This window comes from Neopelma chrysocephalum, unplaced genomic scaffold, assembly GCF_003984885.1.
Source record: "Neopelma chrysocephalum unplaced genomic scaffold, ASM398488v2 Primary Assembly neopelma1_26, whole genome shotgun sequence".
Taxonomy (NCBI): domain Eukaryota; kingdom Metazoa; phylum Chordata; class Aves; order Passeriformes; family Pipridae; genus Neopelma; species Neopelma chrysocephalum.
The window spans coordinates 26665240-26680762 of record NW_020897695.1 but is presented as its reverse complement, the minus strand read 5'-3'; the positions used below and the strand labels follow the sequence as shown (position 1 = coordinate 26680762).

The following is a 15523-nucleotide window of genomic DNA, read 5'->3' as shown; positions in this document are numbered from 1 at the left end:
AAACTCATTCATTTTTTATTTATTTTATTTGCCATCCTGACCCTTGGTAAGGTTAAAATGATTATTCAGCAGTTGTGCACTGTTGAATTACCAGTCTTTTGTTCCATGGTCTATTTTGTTGTTAGTGTACTCCATAGACGCCTTTGACTCAATTATCGCTGATATTGTTAATCTCTGGGCTACTCAAGATGAATTCCCAAACTGTATAAAGATGACATTGGTCTTTTCTATTCTTAAAAGACTAATTCTTTTGACAGAAATCCAGGAAACTTCAATCTGTGAATGAATAAGGTAAAAAGGACAGAGCAATGATGTGATACTTTTTATCACACTGACATTGTAACTCAATTCTATTATAACTTCTCTTAGGAATCTGATATCCTAGTCCAATAAAAAGTATGGTAGCCTTTATTTTATGTAACAAAAATCTGGCTGGTTCATGTACACTGCTGGACCTTAGTTGTCATAATGTGGTCAAAGGAGTGCAAAGGGCTGTGCTCTGTTCTCAGAAATAACTTCTGTGCTTGGAAGCGTAAGGGGTCCCACAGATGTCCAATGATATGAGGAAATTTTACTGATTTACTCTCTTGATTGGGGAGGGGGCAAGCTATTGTACTGCAAAGTTCTCACGGGAAGGCAGGTCTGCTGGAATAGAGGTGTCTCACAAACTCACTGGACTTTTCCAGCACTTGAACTGAAGTGAAGCATATGGTTTCATATTTTGTTTTAGAGGCTAGTGAAAGGCCTCTAAACGTACATTCAGGTGTGTCTGTTTTGATCAAAAATGCTAAGAGCAGCACCCATCAGGACCTCAAGGGAGATGACCACCCATAAATACTGCCTGCTTTCAGCACTGAATCCACTCTAATACTCTAACTAATACTCTAACACTACACAAAAGGTAGGTAAAAGGTGGATTTTTCCATCTAGTCACTGATCTCATTGTGGATTTTATACCACAGCTCTAATGCTAATGTAAATGTTAATTGTCTAAGCCCATCTCTTGCCTTTCTCCCACTTTTCTGGCTTCCACTCCTCAACTTCCCCATAGATGTCTCTGATTCCTGCCTATTCCATGTTTACCTGCCACAGTTCTCCCTAATTCTTGTCTGCCACTCACATCCCCCCCAAAGCTCTGACACAATGTTCAAACCTGCCTTTATATAAGAACATCTCACTTTCTTGGCTCTATTCACACTAGCCAAGGAGAAACTGGTTATTCTTTAGACCAAGATTCATTCCCAGTTGCAGAGCTTCCAACTTGATCTTCTCAGTGAACTAGTTATGGCTTTAGCCTGATTAGGTGGCTCGGATAGGACTTAGATACATGGCATGAAGGAGATTATTCAAAAAGGAGGATTAGACAGATAATAGCTAAATTGGCAGAGAGGCTAATCCCGTGCATTTGCAAGAGGGACAATTTAGCTGTCAAAGGACCTTTCCCTCTCTCATGTGTGTGGCTGCTGGGATAAGATAGGTGGGGAGGCCTGCAAAGCGAGATGGATGTGTGGAGGTTAGAGGCACAGCTCTAACGACTAATGACTGAGTCCCACTGTTAGCCTTCACAGCAGTCCTAAAATGGGAGTGGGCCTAACCTGTTAGAGATAATGATACAGATACTGTACTAAGAGTCATCAGTCAACTTTTCGTATTTAAAAAAATACACATGGATAGATTTGTATGTAATATAGTACCTATTCATAGGACCTTATAAGATGCCTTATGCCTGTATGGCTGTTTCCTCTGTCTTAAACGAGTTTACTATGCTACTATAAAATAGCCGTTTCCAGTGCAAGTGCAAAACGAGCCAGGGATGGGGGTTTTTTAATTTTTTTGGGGGGGAGAGGAGGGGGAAGGGTTGAGGTGGGACAGAGGTGGTGGTGGCATCAATAATATGGAAAGATTTAATATTTGGTCATAGGTGCCTCTGTCACTCAGGACTTTCGGTAGCTTTGGAACATTGAGACTTGTATTCGCCAAAAGGATCACAATCTTACATTTTCTAAAAGAAGACTTTTCGTCTCTCTATCTTCAACCACAGCCTCTTTTTCTTTAGTGTGACTTCTTTACCAGTTGTTCTGACAGTGTACTGATCAATACAGATTTTATTTGTCTAATACTCTTCATCTATAGTTTTAGGAATTATCATGATTTGGTTCTCATTGATCCATGTTGATCCTAGTCCTCTTTTTCCCATCTTATTTTCATTCTCTTCAAAGGATGCAATGTCTTTTGTTTTGCAATATTCTCTGTGCTATTCAACCCTAGTTGCCTTCAATTGTTCTTAAACTTACCACAAAAAATCATATTAGTTTCATTTTATTGTTTGGATTTGGCTATTATTTGACTTGCCAGTGCAGAGGTCTGAGGTATCAGCTGTGGTATTTTCCTTCAGTGGCAATTCTTTTTGCCTTTCAGATAGCTGACCATTTTGCATAAGCAAGGAAGAGCTAAAAAGAACTGAAATGTCACTCCAAATATTTAGTTTTTTCTAACTGAAACAATATATGCAGTTTTTATTTACACACTTTCACATGATAAGCTTTCAGAGATCCTGAAAAATGAATGTTTTAATACTTTTTTTGGTTAGTTTTTTTTTTTTTTATTTCAGGGCAATGGATCTAATCTTTTAGGGTATTTTAAAATTTCAGCTGACTTGAAATCAAGTTGCTCTTTCCAAATTCAGGCCCCATAGATCAAAACATTGACTTCAACATTGCCTAGGCTTTGCATAGTTAACTCCATTCAGCCTTTGTGAGCATCTTATAATTGTGATGTGGAGGAAGGAGCTTCAATTTTTTAAGTTATCCTGACTCTCAATAAAACAGCAGTGCTGCTCAGAGAAAACAGCCAAAAGCATTGTGCTTATTCTGGTATTGCATTTTCTATGTGCTTGGTTTTGAACTGTAATTATTTACTTCATTTTTAGACCAGATCTACATGTCTATATTTATCCATGGTCAGACTTTTCTGCTTTTGTTTGAGTCACATTACATCTGAACATTACTGAAAATATAAATACAAATTTACTTCAACTACTATTTTCCTTCTCTCCTAATCAGGCTCTTTTTATTTTTATGACTGTTATTTGCTGCCCTTTACCTACTCTAGACTGTTTCAATATCTTCTCTGACCCAGGGAGCCCTGTCTCACTCTTTTTTTTTTTTTTACTGTGTCCACTTCCATGTTACTGATGGCAGCCAAACTGTCTTCCTTCGCTTCCTCCCACTTTTACCGTAGAGCCAGCCAGCCAGTTACCTCAGCTGGCAAAGACCACAGGAGCCCACCCATTAACTGCAGGGAGAAGCAGGTCAGCCCACTCCATCCCTTGATCCTGTATGACAGAGAAGAATGACAAAAAGCTTCAATGAGTTGTTTCTCTGTGTGTCTTGTGTGTCCTGTGTTCTCTGTCTGACTCAGCTTTGCGGCCTGCTGGAAGCATAAGCTTTGTTTGCATCACTGAGATGGGAAAAATACTATTTATTGTATTCACAGATTTCAGTGAGACCATTAATCTTGGGAGGGCTACCTTGGTGGGTTATTGGTGGACTATTTTTCCTCCTGCTCCTTTCAGCATCATGAAAAAATGTGTCAAGCAGAAGAAAAATGAGATGTTAGAAGATCATGGTTGCAAATTCTTAAGAACAGAAGTGAATTTATCCTGCTTAAATTTAAAATTAAACATATAAAATAGTAGAATCATAATATTCAATGTTTTTACCTGTGGTGAGGAAATAAGCCATACTAACTGAGATGTCTGGTTGTCTAGGACAGTCAGCAGCCACACCTGATCTGGTATGACTGAAAGCACAGCTGGCCAGTTTCATTACAAAATAAGAGGTTAGTTTATGGATGAATAGAGATTCAAAGGAACTTTAATTCAGTATAATTTTTTTTAAAAGGTTCGGTAAACAATTTGATGTTTTATGCCTCTTAATAGCAGGAAAATTATCTTGTAGAAAATTATGTACAGTTCAAAACTTTTCTCAGCTGCAACTCCACAACTGCACTTAAGACTAATAGGCTATTTGCAATTGTTACTGAATAAGCTTTGGCCTTCTATGTAATAAATTATTACTTTCCTGACTTCCAAATATTTATAATTATTAAATTTAGGCAAATTAAAAAAGACGGTTTAAGCAAACCCAAGTCAAACAGCTGTATTTCATGTATTTTTTAATATTAATTTAATGAGTAATGATGTTAAATCAAAAGGCTGCTCATGAAGACTACACCAATGCTGAAACAGAGAGCGTACATTACTATGGGAATAGATGGATGTCTTAAACTTCTTATTTTGAATTGCTCGTGCAAATTTGACTTCTTTTAAAGGTACTGTCTATAGGATGAATGCTTTTTACACATTACAGTTTTGTAAAAATGCAGCCTGACCTGTATTTACATTATTCCTTAATTAAATATCATGGCTTAAATTTACTTAGAAATAGGATCAGTGGAGTTAAAAAATAAGAGTTCAGAGCAAAGCATTGCTCCAGGTTATGAAGCTTACCAGACAATGACTGCAAAATAAACCATCCAAAGGTAATGCACCAATTTTAATTAAACTTGACTTAAAATCAAGGTAGGGATTTTGTCAATCTTGGGTATGGAGAAAGGGACGAAGGGAAGTATGAGGGAAGTTAGAAACTTTACTGCAAGTCAGGAAACTCAAGGAAATCCTGTCCACATGCAAAAACGTTAAACTTTCAGTTCTTGTATTAAAACCTGGAGATACATATATGTTAGTGCCGGACAATTCAGCCCAAGGAAAGCAAAGATTTCATTGCTCAAAATACAAAAATACATTGCTCAAAAGTGACTGAACTTCACAGAATACAGGATTGGAATTAAAAATATTTTCTGATCTCAATACTCGCTACATGGGAGATAAAGCAATAACGAAGAGCAGTTATGAAAGATAAAAAAGCTTTGGGGAAAAAGTGGATGAACTAGTATGCTTAAGCCACACATGAAATGTTGGGGTGGTTGGTATGCCTGAATATGCTTAGGGCATAGCTGAGGGCTCAGACCCAGAAGGCTTTTTTACAAGCTGGATGAAAGAGTTATTGATAAAAGCCAATTTAGCTGCCCCAGTTGTGCTGGCATCTGTCAGGAGCCTTCTTGCTAAATAAACTTCTACTTTTCCCTTTCTGTGTACTGTGCTGGTGGGTTGTGTAATTGTTTGTGTAATAAAAGGCTCCTTAAAACATCAAGAATTGCTTCTAATCTGAATTACCAAAGTTCCACTCTGGGAATATATATCCAGATTACACTATGTTACTTTTGAAGAGGAGACAGATGTTCATGGCTGTGAAACAGATATTTCAATATATTAGTTTTTTTCTTGTGCATTTCGCTACTCAGCCAGACTTTGGGTACAAGGCAAGAGGCATATGGACAGATTTTAACTCCTGATGAAGCAAGTATGTTTGCACAGGATTGGTGAAAGTGAGATTACTGTATTTTCAGCAATGCAGAAATTAATAAATAAAAAATCCTCTTAGAACACTTTATGATGGAGCAGCAAAATTTGGAAATAAAACATCCTATAACATAGTGGGTATATTTCTCTATGTGATATTTAATTCCTAAAGTAAGATTCAGAAGAAAAATGCATACTAAAAACATCAGTCAAGGGGAAAAAGAAGGAAAAATGTCCTGGGAGTCACTTCTCATATCATCATGTCATGGCTGAATTTTAGTTACCTGAGACAGACATCAGAAGGCAAATTAAGCAAGATCTGCTAAAGCATATATACCAACCATAATTCCTGTTTGCAGCCTTTATTCATGGGACATGCTTATGTGCACATGCAAATATATATGTAGTCCAGTTGACTATAGGCTTTTTTCACATGAATACGACCTGTACATTAGCAATATGGAAATATCCTGAGGTACCCACCAAATAAATTACCACAAGGACAAGGCCACTTGATAGCGGTCATCACCTTCTTCAGTTGGCTTAACTGAAGCTAAAATGGTTTCTGTGGTACAGCTGCTCTGATGGACAGGAAGCTGAATGATGGGAAGTGCAAACATTGCTTTAGACATGACCCATCAGATGGAATGCATCTTACTTTGATAACGCGGGTAGAATTTTTTCTGACTGCAGGAAAGCTTATTCCAAGTTGTTTAGAGTTAAGTTTAGGGATGTCTGATCAAGTTTATAGAATGATAGGATGATAGAATGGTTTGGGTTGGAAGGGACATTGAAGATCACCTACCTCCAACCCCCCTGCCATGGGCAGGGAACTTTCCACTAGATGCTTAGCAGTTTTCAAAGTATGCTTAGATCTGGCAGAATGCCCAACCTCACTGATGTATATTCACTGCAGAGTAAAGGGGAACGTATCCAGTTTAAAAGCTGCCAGACAATTGTCCTCAAAGCCCACATGCGCTGGTTATTATTATAACCATATTGCACCAATTGCTCTTTTAGGCTAGATCTCTTTTTAAAATGAGGAATTAAAATCTCAAGTAATTAAGTTCTTTGGATATGGCACCCGACTGGTGAGCAGGCACAAGGGATTCGGTTCCTCAGAAAGTGAGGGTTTGTTGGTCCCTTACCAACTTTCATTGTAACAGATTAGTAGGAAGCGTTAATTTATATGTATTTCTAAATCCCCTTTGATTTTACAAAAGTACAACAGTACTTTTTGACCTGGAGATCCAAAGAATATCTGTACAACACAGAAACATTGCCAGTCATCTTAACTGTGTTATTTTTATTTCATAGGGTGTCTCCTCAATTTTGTAGTGCAACTTAAGGAGTAACTGACTGCTAGAATTTACACTAGGATGCTAGGATTATAATGATATTAAGATAATTATATTATGTCACCTCTTATTCGTCTGCCTCATAAACAGACCTAATCTCTCCCCATGTGGAATTATTTCATGGCCTCTGATCACTTGCCTGTAAGTCCTTTCAGTTTATTGTATTTCTGCCCTGTTTTGTGAGAAGTGCTGACAGACAGTAAGCAGGATCAAAACTGAAGGGTAACTATTGATTTATAGGACCATATGATAAATGTCTTCTGTAAAGTGTCTTCTATTCCATTTCTTAATACTTCCTAAAACATTCTGGTTTTGTTGATGGTGGTTTTATTTTCATTTTTAACGTACGGCTGCACATTAAGCAGATGGCTTCATTTGAGCCACACACAATGCTGTCTAGGTCTTTTAGCTGAATGTTTACAGTTAATTTAGAAAAGTCCAAAACTCCCACTAAAGTCAATGAGGAAAATAAGAACTGCTGAGGAAGGTTCAGAGGCTGGCAAGATGCTAACAATCTTCAGTGTAACTTGAAAAAAAAAAAGAAAACAGATTTTTTAATGAGATACAAACATTCAAATGATGGTTCTGATATCTTTCTTTAGGTAAAACTGGCATTATGAGATGTGGCTATCTATTCCTTGGAAGAAAGATGATGTAATTAGAGCATTAAATGTTATAAACAGGTCACAAAACTATTTCTTCCTCATTCCACACACCAGAAGGATGTAGTACAAAGTTTCCACAGCTGAATATTTCAGCATTCTTCTGGAGGCACACAGACCCATTGGTGTTTAGCATAACTAAGAATTACAGCTTTATTTAGGTAACTCTGCATGGAATCAAGATCCATTTCGGTTATTCAGCTTTCAAGGTCTTTTCCCCTGGGTCTGCTGGTAATGTTGCTTAGGGCAATGACTCCTTCACACAAACCAAAGAAAAGTAATGGAGGAGAGCCCAGCAGTGAGGAGCAGGACAATGAAGAGAGTTGTTGCCATTACTTGCCTCCTTCACCAGAAAGTAACACATGGAAGATGCACAACAGCATAGGACTCATTTTGCTTAAATCTAGTAGTACAGAGCATAAACAGCTGTATCTCAGCTCAGTCTCTTGACTCCTTCAGTCATGAAAACAGGTACCGATTGGGTGCAATGTCTGACATTTAGCACCTGTGTGATCTTGACTCTATGCTCAACTAGATGAGCAGAAGACATCTACAATATTGGCCTTTACAATCCTGCCCTGAATTAGTAAAAGACCAACTAGGCACATGCATGTCCTTGCTGACCACATATGCAGCTGAACCTCCTGTAAAATGTGGATAATATTTCAGTAGCTCATGCAGTCCTTATGGGAACTCTCTTTAGAATTTGAACAGAACACCTATCATCCTTTATTAAATTCTTTTTTTTAATTGTGTTCTGGTGTCTGATCTCTACCTTTCTCAAGAACTATTCATTTCTCTAATGCTTTTCCATGGCAATACAAACCTACTCAAAGTGATAAGTAGAATGGGCATGAACTTGACATTTTGTTAAAGTAATCTAACCTATGCAGTTAAAATACTATTTTTGTGTATTATTGCAGTTTTTGTTTTCTGGTACAAACTAAGGTTGTTTGTTGGAAATAATGTGGCATTGCAAAAACGTCCTATTTTCTCTAGCTACCTTACAAGTACTTTATGCAGATTGCTTTAAGAATTACTACTTATAGGCTGGAACAGATTTTGTCTTAAAAATCCATTAGGAATTAAAGAAAACCATATTCAGTGACTGACTGTTGTGTGAGTTGATTAATAATTTGACAGTTTTATTTTTGCAAGCTAATATGTTCATAGATAATAATTTTTATCTAGTGTGGGGATTTTTGCTGTCAAAATGTTTCTTATTTCTGTGAGGTTCCAGAAAAATATTAGTTCCTTTTGGTTTCTTACATTGAGAATGCTAGATTGGGGAAATCTTGCAAAAGCTTACTAAAGGTGAGGTTTGTATATTTTTTCTGAATTATGTTAGGGACAGTCTGTTTCATATTTTTCAAAGCAGGCCTATTTACAGTCCCTTTTTCCTCAACAGTTACTCATCTTGAAATACCTCTGTGAAGAAAACCAGCATGTCAACTTTACAAACCAAAGAGTTAAAAGAAATTCCATCAATAATTAGGATGTAAGTGAATGATAAGACCTGTAGTTTATAAGGGGCAAAGCTGAATGACAAAGCTAAGATCTGCGTAATTAGGAGGCTACTTTGTCTAGTTTCTCTGGTCCTCTCTTGAATAAGAGCCTTACACAGTAGTGTGTCCATTCCCTTACACACAGAAGTATGTCTAAACTAAGAAGAAACTAGCTTCAAGAAATGTTAAGTAACATGCTGAAGTACTTTTTTTTTTTTAATGATTGCACCTAAAAAAAGCAAATGAAAAGTCCGAGCTGGCTGTTGCCAACCCACGAGGTAGTGAACATGGTTGTGTTAATTCATCCTTGTGGCCAAGATGACCAGAAGTGGCATTTACTAGGACATGAGAGGCTTGATTCTGTCTCCCATATATATGAATATAGTGTCATCTGAGATGCCCTCACATATCTCTCTTAGGCCACCACTTCAGAAATGTGTAGGCCTCTTCTAGCCCTGTATCATGTTTGCTGGGCCCTTGTAGAAGTCTTGGACATCTTAAAAAAAGACGTCTGTTTTTAGGAAAGTGAACTGTGCGCAAGGTGACGGTTGGAGCAGCTTTTTTCTTATCTGGTATTATATATATATATAAACAGTATGCACAATTTTTGGGGTATTTTGCAGTGTGTTTTATGGGGACATTTATAATGTCTGTAAAGGACTGACACCGAGAGGTAGCTGAGGAAAGTGTAGGGGTGACAACAACCCAAACTGCCACAATTGCTTTTGCAGTGAACAATTCAGAGCCCCTTCTTCTTTTGCTTAGGGAGGAGAAAGTGGTGAAATTCATGGGGTTTTTAATTTGTTTTAACGAACTATTGGATGGAAACAGCTTAGATCATTACATAATAACAATGCTGCAACACTTGAACCTTGATTTTAGCAAGGCATCAAAGTATTAATTTTTAATTAGGGAAGACAAAGACAGGTTAACGGTTTATGATACTCCTATGTATTCTTCATTTGGCTAGGCCCTTAGTTAATTATAACCTTAGGGACAAAACAATATTCCCTCACCCAAAGACTGTACCATTATCCCTAATTATTTGCATATTTTATAATATCTACATTCAGGAGGAGATAGAGAACTAAACTGAAACATGGATTCAGTACAAACAAATATTATCTTTTTTTAAAGAGGCAATATTCTCCAATGGCTAGACTAAATCCTGTTGACTATTCCCTGTTCTATAGCCAAATCTTCCATGTCTTCCACAAACCTCAAGATTTAGTTTCTAGCCAAGGTGTTAATTAAGCCTGATTGAGTTCAAATGTCTATTGAATCCAAATTTCCACCTGCTCATTGGAACAGCTTGGAAAAGACTGGTCTTGTGATCCTCCATCTTCATCAATTTGTTGGACCTATTCTGAAAAGTATACAAGTCTTAGAAGGCACAGGTGGATGCCTGTTTAATGGTGTTGATTAGTGTCTCAATTCCCAGGACTCTGCTTTCTGTCAGCTTCTCCAGCACAGGTGCTTCCTGGTCTATGCTGCTGATGGTCAGGCTGGGCAGGTGGTTGCTGCTGGTATCTTCAAACTCCTGATTCTGGATATTCTTTTTTATTTTTTTGCCTGTAACAATCTTATTCTATATCTAAATGTTTGCTATCCAATCATCTGATTTTTGGCCAGGACTTCAATGGTTCCTTGCTGACAATTTCCAAGACTGCAGAAAGCTGACATGGGGGGTCATTAGCACAAATCCATAAACATCTGCTGTGAAAGGGTTTTTCTTGCCAAAGATAATAAAATTGTGAAGGAAGTAGAGCTTCCCCAAATAAGTCAGGGAGAGCAGCACTTCTTCTATAAATGAAATCAGGCTCTGCTGGGAACAAGGACTTTTCCCTCTATGTTCAGCAATCTGGTGCCTGAGCAGTCTCCTGGAAACTGAAGCTGAAGAAGGAGGGATTTGCTTCTGGAAGAAGAAAGATGGGAATTAAATATCCTTTCTGCACGATGCTGAAGCAAGTGCAAGAGCTGGAAAGAACAGGGCACATACATACATACGTACTTTACATACTGATCAGGGTGCAGTCATATAAATACATGTTGAGGTTTATACAGCTCATCTGCCCATTGCATGCTGCAGAACGTTAGGTGATGAGAGCGCATAAGTGATCTGGTACAGTGGATTTTATATCCTCCCTTTTCCTCTTTTTCTCCTACATGATAAATTAGTGCATGGTGGATGTACACAAGTGCTTGTATCTAATCCATGCTTTGTGCTAGGCCAGAAAATTAAGGATTAGACTAGTTTCTAAGTAACTGGGATGTCACTCAGCTGAGTATCAGATCAGTGCTCCAGTCAGCTCCCCAAGGTGAAAGACAAAGCTTTTTATCCACCCATGTAGCACCCAGTGACTTCCAGTAAAAGGAAGTGAATTGGCAAAAAAATTATCTCCAGGTGAAGTATGTTCTGTTACAGATGAAACACAAAATTAATGGTTGTGGTTGTCCAAACACGTCCAATGCCCCTCAAATCAGACTTCTAACTCCAAAAGAGATCCTACTCATCTTCAGAAATACAAAGATCACAGAGAAGGTAGGAGAGGATGGGATAAAAATACATATGATGGACTGCTTTGAAGGCACATTGAGCAATTGCCTGATTCAATACAAGTGAATGTAACTTCAAGCATAAAGTGATTAACAATTAAGTGATATGACCTAGGAGAAAGTTAGCTGGCAAATAATTTTTTAAAAAATCTGTTTCAGAAGACAGCATACTAAAATATTTAGCTTTATGTTTATCATTGCTGCTGTTTTCTGTCTGTATGAAAAAGCATGATAGGAAACCTAGATAGCAGCACCACCTATTTAAAAATACCATACCTACGGCTGGAATTCTCCATGCAAGATCATAATACTGAAATGGAGGACAGCCCAAATCAGATTTTCCACTCACCTCCAAGTACGTACATATCAAATAAGTCCTTTGGACTTTAGTGTTAATTTTTGCTAAAGATTATCTAAAATAATCCATATAATGATATAGAATAGAATTATGTAAGTAAAAATATATTTATTCTATAATTGTATAAAATACAGAATAATAATATATGAAGAAGAATTGGGCTCTAAAAACATTAGAATATTATAGGATTTTTTAAGTTAGCCTCTAGTGAAGGATGGCCTGCCTCTGTGGTATAAAGATTCTACTATCAGTTGTCTACAATTTCACTAAACTTTTAATCAAAGACATGCACCATGGAGAATTTGGAGAAGGTGGGATTTATTTGCTTGCTCACTGCAAAAACATTTCCTTTGCTTCTAAAAATGAGATTGGGAAAGCACATCACTTTGTCCATATTAACTGTGCATAGAATTCTTTCACTGTGATATCTTTATGGACATGGCTAGGAAAAGTGATTAGAAGCCTGATGTGGCACTGCAGCATTTTCTTTCAGGGATGAGTCTTTTGTCATTATTGCACATTAACTGCCCAGATTTGGCCCCATCATAAGTCTTTAGAAAATGTTTGTCTTCATATGCTCTTGTTAGGCTGGCTGCTGCCTTAATGAAAAGGCATCTTTACAGTGTGTGTGCTCTAGCTTTTTACAGATGTTCTTCCTGGCTTCTGTGGTACCAAAAATGAGATCAGGCACATCCCTTCTTGCCCTTTCAAGGCTTCCCACATACAAAGGAGAAAAATGCCTCGGTGGAATAGGAGGAAGAAAGAACAAGGGTCTAGACTAGGATGATAAAGAGAAAATGAAATGGGGTGAGGATCTGAAAGATTAAACTGGAAGGCCTTGGGATAGACTCTGACTGAGAGAGTAGGGGATTCAGACTGAGGACAGAAAGGATGCTTGAGATTTAGTAATGAATTCAGGGGCAGGATGGAGAAGAGAATTCCATCCACATAACCTGGGAGAGTAGAAATAGCATGTCAGAGGTGAATGATAGCATGGAAAGAAGAGGTGTGGAGAGTCTAATGATTTGCCTGACATAGCTAAGCCAGAAGTTTTAAGAAAAAAATAGTCTGTGTTTAGTGTAACTAAATGTCATCATAAAGTGTACAGAGCTGCATTTAAAAACCTGTGTGGTTTTGGAGGTTGAACGATGATGCTATTTTTTGTCTTGCCAAACCAGACTAATAGAGAAATGCTGAGATTTGGGGATTTTTTTTTTGTTGTTTTGTTTGTTTTTTTCTTTGTGCAACTTTGAAAAGGAATTAATCATTTGTTTTGGAGGTTTTTTTGACAAGAGAAAAAGAATCCTGCTCCTCAAAGTGCAAGCATTTATGAGGACTCAGTGAAAGCAAGAGCCTGAAAAGCATAGAAACACTTAGAGTGCTTGCCTTGGAGCATGTGTCACACCCTGCATGATACAAACCATCTAGAGGACTGGTGTACCTCAGCACATGCAGTGATACCCTGCAGTGTGGTCGCTTCTGATATTTATACAGCCTAGAAAACACTGAGACTCAAGGGAGAAATGATCACAGAATATAAATACTTTCTGGTAGAATAAGGAGCAATGGCCTGAAACTAAGAGAGGAAACATTTAGACTTGCTATTAGAAAAATGTCCTTAATGGGGAGAGCAATTGGGCAGAAGAGCAGATTAGAAAGAGAAAAGATTGAGGAACTGCTGCTATTTTAGATTACATTAGGTTGAAAATAATAGCAAAAACCAACATTACCTGTGGAAGTTCACTTTAAGTGTTTCATACTTGTAAAGGGTAGGATTTTTTAATTACAATATACAGTTATTAAAGAATGTTTTTAATCCTAATTATTTTTCAGAGCAATGGATATAATAAATAACAATTGCAACCGAAGGAAAATTCATTGGGAGAAAACCATAGGAAACTGGAAAAGTGCCTGAAGAGGTTCTGAAAATTCTTCACCAGAATGAAGATAAAGCACATGTACTCATGGTATTTCTTGGTTACCACTTCTGGAAAACTCATAACAATATTGGGTACCATGATCTGAACAACCTGGGAGAGCTGAGCTAGTTGTGACAGGAGGGATGTGCTCAGCAGTATCCAAATCATGCACAATCTCACTTTTCCACTAGGGTGAAGCTTGACAGCTCTGAAACCTGTCTGATCTGTCATGCTGGTTGCCTGGAGGAGTGGTCATATGGCAAAAAGAAAGACTAGATGTCTTGTAGCACCAAAAAGTGTGTTCAACAACTGTGTCATTTAAAGAAGGCAGACCTCAAAAACCTTTGCAATGTTAATAGGTTTTCTCCTGTTTGCATGCAGCTTATTGCCTCTTGCATATTGCATATGCCTTTGTGTTGAGTCAGATTCTCGGTCATGCACTAACATTAAATTATGACAGTAGTAATAATAAAAATACTACATAGTTATACAGTTTTGGCTTACATCATGATTTGATATAAGAGAACTAATTACATTATTTGAAACAAAGAGAGGCAAGAATAATACCCAGTGCAAGATGCTACAGAAATAAAATAATAATCTCATAATGTTGCTTTGTTTCTGATTTTTAATAGCAGGCAACATCTGGAATAAATAAATGTTATCTAGTTTCGTGAAGAATTGGAAAAGCTACATACCAAACCCTTTTACAATTGAAAATAATGGATGCCTGTGGAAATAGTTTTGAGTTATGACAGAAAGGAAATTTTTATTGTTCTCAGCTACTCATTTACACTGTTGATATTAAAATTTAATCCATCTTAGCACAAAGTCTCTGAACAAAAAATAAATAATCACTGACTGAGATAAATAATGTGGGGGGTGATTAAATACAACAGCTGATAATAGTATTGGGATGCTTCAAAGCCCCAGCAGATGTTATGATTCAAAGAGGTTGTTCATAAAAATACGTATCTATATATCCTTCGCAAAGTATTTGTGTCTTTAAGCAGCAACCTACATCAATTAATATCCTTTTTAGGAATGATGAGGGGAAAGTACCTATAGAAGTTAATAAGCTGCAAAGGTAGTTCTTGAGCTCAAAATATATTTTTCAAGATTAATGTTTCACTGCAGATGTGATGATCCAAAGTGTTTCATCTTTTTCTTACATGAAATATATGATGGCACAGATACTTCAGCTGTCTGTCACACCAAGCTCAGGAGACTTTCATTTAACCTCCACATTCATTGATTACCTGCCATGCACCTGCCATTAATTAAAATAAAATTATTATTTTAATAATTTAAAAATACATGTAGGGCAAACATTTTAAACAAGATTTTGTTATTGCTAAGACTGTATGCTTAACTATTCAATCACAAGTAATACAGCAAACAAACACAATGAGGATTTCAGCATCATCAGACAAAAATAAACTTATTCCTATGTCATGTATTCTTGGAAGCTTAATTGATAAAGAGACAAAATTAGCTTGTTCTTATCTAGGCTGTCGATATTTTTATTTTGAGGAGAAGGGGTTTTTTTTAATGCCATTTAGAAGATCTGCTACATTACACTGTGGCTTTGCAATAAAAACTCAGTGTGGGACAAAGAAACAGCTGTGCTATCTCAGAAGCATCTTAGTGAACCTAAAATTGCCTCACTCAGTTTTTTTTAGTCTTTGTCAGAAACTTTGATAATGTGGTTGAACACAGTTTGATTTTTCTTTTAGTTTACTC

The 15523-nt window shown here is 37.1% G+C and overlaps 1 protein-coding gene across 1 annotated transcript in view; it reads left to right on the top strand.

Moving 5' to 3' along the window:
- SALL3 (spalt like transcription factor 3) overlaps positions 1-14753 on the top strand; it is a 50004-nt gene extending 35251 nt beyond the window's left edge. Inside the window, exon 6 of the mRNA XM_027676013.1 lies at positions 13695-14753. The gene's annotated coding sequence lies outside the window, so the exon portion shown is untranslated. The remainder of the gene's footprint in view (positions 1-13694) is intronic.
- Positions 14754-15523: the final 770 nt, after the last annotated feature.